Source organism: Macaca mulatta, chromosome 16 (assembly GCF_049350105.2).
Source record: "Macaca mulatta isolate MMU2019108-1 chromosome 16, T2T-MMU8v2.0, whole genome shotgun sequence".
In the NCBI taxonomy this organism is placed as follows: Eukaryota; Metazoa; Chordata; class Mammalia; order Primates; family Cercopithecidae; genus Macaca; species Macaca mulatta.
The window spans coordinates 86815844-86822811 of NC_133421.1; positions in this window are offsets into that span (position 1 = coordinate 86815844).

A 6968-nucleotide genomic window follows, 5' to 3' on the forward strand; every position below is an offset into this window, starting at 1 on the left:
CCAGCCTCGGTCCCCTAAAGTGCTGGAATTACAGGTATGAGCCTCCGTGCCCGGCTGCCCCATGCTTTCCATGTCCTGAATGAGAAACACAGAGTGTCCTGCCTGCCTGTAACCCTGCCAGCTGCCTGCTTTCACTGCAGGCTTGGACCCAAGCTGCGGCCTTGTACCTTCCCAGGCACTCATAAAGTTGTTTAGGTTGTTGACTGAAACACTGAAAGATGAACCATGTTACTACGCACATAGAAACTAGCCTCTGCCCTGAGCCGAATTCCTTAAACCCATGTAAACTCCATAACCCGACCCCTCATTCCGGGCAAACCCGGGCAAAGCATCTCTCTTCTCTCTGACCCTCTCAAGTGTGCTGCAGCCCTCTGCGTGCACGTTCCCCTAAGAAATGCTCTGGAGTCATCACCCTGCTATTTAATGCTTGTTTCTTTGGAATTCCAACTGGCCCCATCCTGGGAGAGTTTGGGGCAGTCCCTTTTGGGAATTTCCCTGCCACCACCTTTGGGACAACTCCAGACACAGTTCCATTGGACAGAACACCCAGTTAAAACGCTACACTTTCCAAACTCCTTTGTAGCTCTAGGTGTGACAAACGAAGGTCTTGGCTTCCGTGCTTCCTTCCGAAGGCTCAGGTGAAAACCTGTGTTCTTGCCTTCTCCAGCTTCTAGAGCCCTCCTGCACTCCTTAGGCCAAAGCAACTCCATCTTGGATGTGAATCTGCCATGTCTTCTGATGAACCCCTGTTCTAGGAACACCTGTAAGATTTCCAATTCATCTGTTGTTCCTTGACTAAGGACAGGTACTTACTGTAAATCCAGCTCTAATTATCCTATACATCCCTTCTGAACCACCCCTTCCCTATGGTACATAAGCCCTGGGCCTAGGGATAATGGCCCAGGGATCCATTATCTTGTCCCACTATCTTCTGAGACATAAACATAGCTTTTGTTCATAAGCCCCTACTAAATGTTCTTCTTTCTTTCTCTCTCTCTTTCTTTCTCTCTTTCTTTCTTTTTCTTTCTTTCTCTCTTTCTTTCTTTCTTTCTTTCTCTTTCTTTCTCTCTCTCTCTCTCTCTCTCTCTCTTTCTTTCTTTTTCTTTTTTTTTTGAGACAGAGTCTTGCTCTGTCACCCAGGCTGGAGTGCAGTCACGCAATCTCAGCTCACTGCAAGCTCCGCCTCCTGGGTTCACGCCATTCTCCTGCCTCAGCGTCCAGAGTAGCTGGGATTACAGGCACCTGCCACCACGCCCGGCTAATTTTTTGTATTTTTAGTAGAGACAGGGTTTCACCGTGTTAATCAGGATGGTCTCGATCTCCTGACCTCGTGATCCACCCGCCTCAGACTCCCAAAGTGCTGGAATTACAGGCATGAGCCACCGCACCCGGCCTTAAATTTTTCTTTCTAAGAAACTAGGCCAGGCACATGGCTCACACCTGTAATCCCAGCACTTTGGGAGGCCGAGGCGGGTGGATCACCTAAGATCAGGAGTTTGAGAACAGCCTGGCCAACATGGTAAAACACCATCTCTAAAAAAAAACACAAAAAATTAGCCGGGCGTGGTGGTGCACATCTGTAATCCTAGCTACTTGGGAGGCTGAGGCAGGAGAATTGCTTGAACCTGAGAGGTGGAGGTTGCAGTGAGCCAAGATCGTGCCACTGCACTCCAGCCTGGACCACAGAGACTCCATCTTGAAGAAAAAAAAAAGAAAGAAAGAAAAGAAAGGGCTGGGCACAGTGGCTCATGCCCGTAATCCCAGCACTTTGGGAGGCTTAGGCAGGCAGATCACCTGAGGTTGGGAGTTCGAGACCTGCCTGACCAATGTGTAGAAACTCCATCTCGGCTGGGCGCGGTGACTCACGGTTGTAATCCCAGCACTTTGGGAGGCCGAGGCGGGCAGATCACGAGGTCAGGAGATCGAGACCACGGTGAAACCCCATCTCTACTAAAAATACAAAAAAAAAATTAGCCGGGCGTGGTGGTGGGCGCCTGTAGTCCCAGCGACTCAGGAGGCTGAGGCAGGAGAATGGCATGAACCCGGGAGGCGGAGCTTGCAGTGAGCTGAGGTCAAGATCGTGCCACTGCACTCCAGCCTGGGCTACAGAGCGAGACTTTGTCTCAAAAAAAAAAAAAAAAAAAAAGAAAAGAAAAGAAACTCCATCTCTACTAAAAATATAAATTAGCCAGGCATGGTGGTGCATGCCTGTAATCCCAGCTACTTGGGAGGCTGAGGCAGGAGAATCGCTTGAACCCGGGAGGCGGAGGTTATGGTGAGCCGAGATCACATCATTGCACTCCAGCCTGGGTGACAAAAGTGAAACTCCGTCTCAAAAAAATAGAAAAACTTGTTGGGTCAGCCTGTTTCTTTAGCCTCTCAGCTTCCTTGGACTTTAGGGTAGATTTGCATAGACCTGCCCACACAAAACACTTGCTCATGGTTCCTTCCTCCACCTTCAAATCCCTCTGCCACACTTCTCCAACTCTCTCTCCCTCTCTCCTTCCATCCTCATGTCTCTTCTCTATTGCTGATCCTCCTGCCTCCCCCTTTTTTATTTTTCACTATCTAAGGATATAACTTTATTGGAAACAAGGAGTGGGGTGCAGAAGATGGCTAGGAGTCGCCTGCCTCCCTTTGGTAGAGATCACTGTGATTACACCTTGCCCACCTGGATAATCTAAAATAATCCCCCCATCCCAAGGTTCTTCACATCCACAAAAATCTCTTTCACCACATAAAGTGACATATTCACAGGTTCCGTGGATTGGGGTGTGGACATCTTTGGGGTGAGGGTCATTATTCGGCCAATCGCAGTAACCATCCTTTCCTTCCCAGACCTGTTATACCACTGTCCCTTTTGGCCTTGCAGAGCACAGTAACTAAAGAAGACTTTGGTCTCGGAGCTCCCCCAGAGAAGAACAAGCAACAGACTCTATCTCCAAGTTTGGTCACCTTCAGGGGCCATGAGCCAAGTCTCTCCCAAGAACTCAAGAACTCTCTCACTACATTCTCTCTCTCTCTCTTTTTTTTTTTTTTTTCCTGAGATGGAGTCTCGCTCTGCGGCCCTGGCTGGAGCACAGTGGTGTGATCTCGGCTCACTGCAACCTCTGCCTCCCAGGTTCAAGTGATTCTCCTGCCTCAGCCTCCCCAGTAGCTGAGATTACAGGCATGTGCTACCATGCTTGGCCAATTTTTGTATTTTTAGTAGAGACAGGGTTTCACCATGTTGGCCAGGCTGGTCTTGAACTCCTGACCTCAGGTGATCTGCCTCCCTCAGCCTCCCAAAGTGCTGAGATTATAGGCATAAGCCATCATGCCTGGCCTCTCTGGCAGCAGTGCCAGGACCTGCTGGCAGGGTCTGTGGTGTAGCAAGCGTCTGGCCAGGAAGGAGATGTATATCTCTGCTTCCTGCAGCCCTCCCAGCTCTGGGGGATTCTTCCAGGGTAATATCTCCTCTCTTGTCTGGGGAGGTGGGGGCAAAGGCTCCTGCTGCAGACCTCATCTTCCCGATAAGGCTGAGAATGCTGACAAAACCCTGCCTTTAGAGAGAACAGCCTCACTCAACAGAGACCAGATGTGTTCATCAAAGGATGTGTAACAAATAGCTCAGGGGACACAGGATATGTCAAAGAATTGGCACCGGAGAGCATCTGAGAAGAAACTGTCACCTGAGACCAGAGCTGGCTTCAAAGGGCAGGTGTGCTCGGCTGAAGTGCAGATGCGTGGAGTGTCTGGGAGCTGAGCTGGGCAGAATGGCCAGAGCAGGGGTCTGTGTGGGGACCGAGGTGATGAAACAGGAGGTCAGATCAACAGGGCCAGGACAGCTAAGGGTGACTTGTTGAGTTTTGTTTTTTCCTAATGAAGCAGAAATGGAAAAAAAAAGGGGGGGGAAAGCAATCGTGTGGACTTTATTCTGCAGGACAGACAGGTAGCCCCGGAGAAGACCTGCCAGTTGCACGGCTGGCTTGTTTCTGACATCACCTGTGGTCAGCAGCGCCACCAAGAGCCACCACCAGGGGGCAGAGGGTCATGGAGTAGACGCCTCTAGTTTTCAGACGAGATCGGGCGCGTTCAGGGTGGTATGGCCGTAGACGACGCCTCTAGTTTTCACCTGCCCTGGATGCCTTCAAGCCTGCTTCCTTTGAGAAAAGTCCCTCTCCCACTCCAAGTGGTACTGACAGGGATCACATACATACACACACAAAACCTGGAGGCTCCTCTCCAGGGGCACCTGGCTTCTGCTCCAACCAGGTGAGCCCAATGCCCGCCCGAAGCCACGTGGGTTGTTTACAAACCTGTTTAGTCCAATTAAGCTAATTATACAATTATATCATTTCATTCTTACGTAAACTCATGAAATAGGGTAAAACAAAAGTGTGGCTCCTGCATCAAAACAAAAATTTAAGTTGAATATTTCCGAGTTGATAAAGCTAACGGTATGTATTGTTGAATGTTAGACAACTCAAAGAGATTGCGAAGAAGGCGAGGTCATAAAAATCCAGACAAATTTGCTCTTGCGTTATTTTACAGGTGACTTTAAGACCTCCCGACAAAGAGAGATTCATGCTGAAAATAAAAGGCTTTCACTTCATATCAAAAAGTTGGTGAATGTAGGCCATGAGCAGTGACTTACACCTGTAATCCCAGCACTTTGGGAGGCTGGAATTCACATGAAACTAGGAGTTTGAGACCAGCCTGGGCAACAGAGTGAGACCCCATATTTACAAAAAATGATAATTATAAAAACTAGTTGGGTGTGGTGGTACGCACCTGTAGTCCCAGCTACTCAGGAGGCTGATGAGACAGGATCCCTTGAGCCCAGGAGGTCAAGGCTGCAGTAAGCTGTGATCCTATCACTGCACTCCAGCCTGAGTGACAGTGAGACCCCCGTCTCAAAACAAAACAAAACAAAACAAAAAAACAGGAGAAAAAATTTATTGTGATAAAATATACATAATATAAAATTTACCATTCTAACTATTTTAAAGGTATAGTCTGTGGCATTAATTATATTCACAATGTGCAACTATCACCACTATTTCCAAAACTTCATCATCCCAAACAGAAACTCTATACATTAAGCAATAATTCCTCATTCTCCACTTCCACTTTTCCCAGGCCCGGTAACTTCTTCTTCTTCTTCTTCTAACTTCTTCTTCTTCTTCTTTTTTTTTTTTTTTTTTTTTTTTGAGACAGACTGTAGCTCTGTCGCCCAAGCTGGAGTGCAGTGGCACGATGAAGGGGTGGCCTGCCCCTCCACACCTGTGGGCGTTTCTCATTAGGTGGAACGAGAGACTTGAGAAAAGAAATGAGACACAGAGACAAAGTATAGAGAAAGAAAAAGTGGGCCCAGGGGATCGGTGCTCAGCACACAGAGTCCTGCACCAGTCTCTGAGTTCCCTTAGTATTTATTGACAATTATCTTTACCATCTTAGAAAAAGGGAAGTAGCAGGATAATAAGATCATCATAAGGAGAAAGTCAGCAGTAAGATATATGAATAAAGATCTCTGTGACATAAGTTTAAGGAAAAGTGCTGTACCTTGATATGCATATGTAAACATCTCCATAAACCTTTTTAGTGCATAAAGAGCAGCATTGCGCTAGCACGTCCCGCCTTTCGCCCTAAGGCGGTTTTCTCCTTTACAATCGGGTTTTACACTGAGATGTTCCATTGCCCAGGGACGGGCAGGAGACGGATGCTTTTCTCTATCTCAACCACCAAGACGCTTCTTTCCTCTTACACTAGCCCTCCTCAGCACAGATCCTTCACGGGTGTCAGGCTGGGGGACGATCAGGTCTTTCTCTTCCCACGAGGCCATATTTCAGACTATCACATGGCGAGAAACCTTGGACAATACCTAGCTTTCTTAGGCAGAGGTCCCTGCGACCTTTGGCAGTGTATGTGTCCCTGGGTACTTGAGATTAAGAGAATGGTGATGACTTTTAACCAGCATACTGCCTTCAGGCACTTGTTTAACAAAGCACACCCTGCACAGCCCAAAATCCTTTAAACCTTGAGTCACCACAGCACATAGCTCTTGCAAGGACAAGGTTGGGGGTAGGGTCACAGACTAACAGCATCTCAAATACAGAACAAAATGGAGTCTCTTATGTCTACTACTTTCCATATAGACACAGTAACAGTCTGATTTTTCTTTTCCCCACAGCACGATCCTTATTTTATTTTATATTTTTCAGACGGAATTTCCCTCTTGTTCCCCAGGCTGGAGTGCAATGGTGCGATCTCAGCTTACCACAACCTCCGCCTCCCCGGTTCAAGCAATTCTCCTGCCTCAGCCTCCTGAGTAGCTGGAATTACAGGCATGCACCACCATGCCCGCCTAATTTTTTGTATTTTTAGTAGAGACGGGGTTTCTCCATGTTGGTCAGGCTGGTCTTGAACTCCCTTACTCAGGTGATCCGCCCACCTTGACCTCCCAAAGTGCTGGGATTACAGGCGTGAGCCACTGTGCCCGGCCACAGTGACGCGATCTTGGCTCACTGCCACCTCCCCTTCCTGGGTTCAGGCAATTCTCCTGCCTCAGCCTCCCAAGTAGCTGGGATTACAGGTGCGCACCACCATGCCTGGCTAATTTTGTATTTTTAGTACAGATGGGGTTTCACCAGGTTGGTCAGGTTAGTTTCTAACTCCTGTTGGTCATACTGGTTTTGAACTCCCCGACCTCAAGTGATTCATCTGCCTCGGCCTCCCAAAGTGTACCCGGCTTTTTTTTTTTTTTTTTTTAATGGTTATTTCTTGGTGATATGTTAAACAGGGCATGGATTATTCATGCCTCCCCTTTTTAGACCATGTAGGGTAGCTTACTGACGTTGCCATGGCATTTGTAAACTGTTACGGCGCTGGTGGGCGTGTAGCAGTGAGGACAACCAGAGGTCACTCTCATAGCCATCTTGGTTTTGGCCGTCTTCTTTACTGCAGCCTGTTTGATCAGCAAGGTCTTT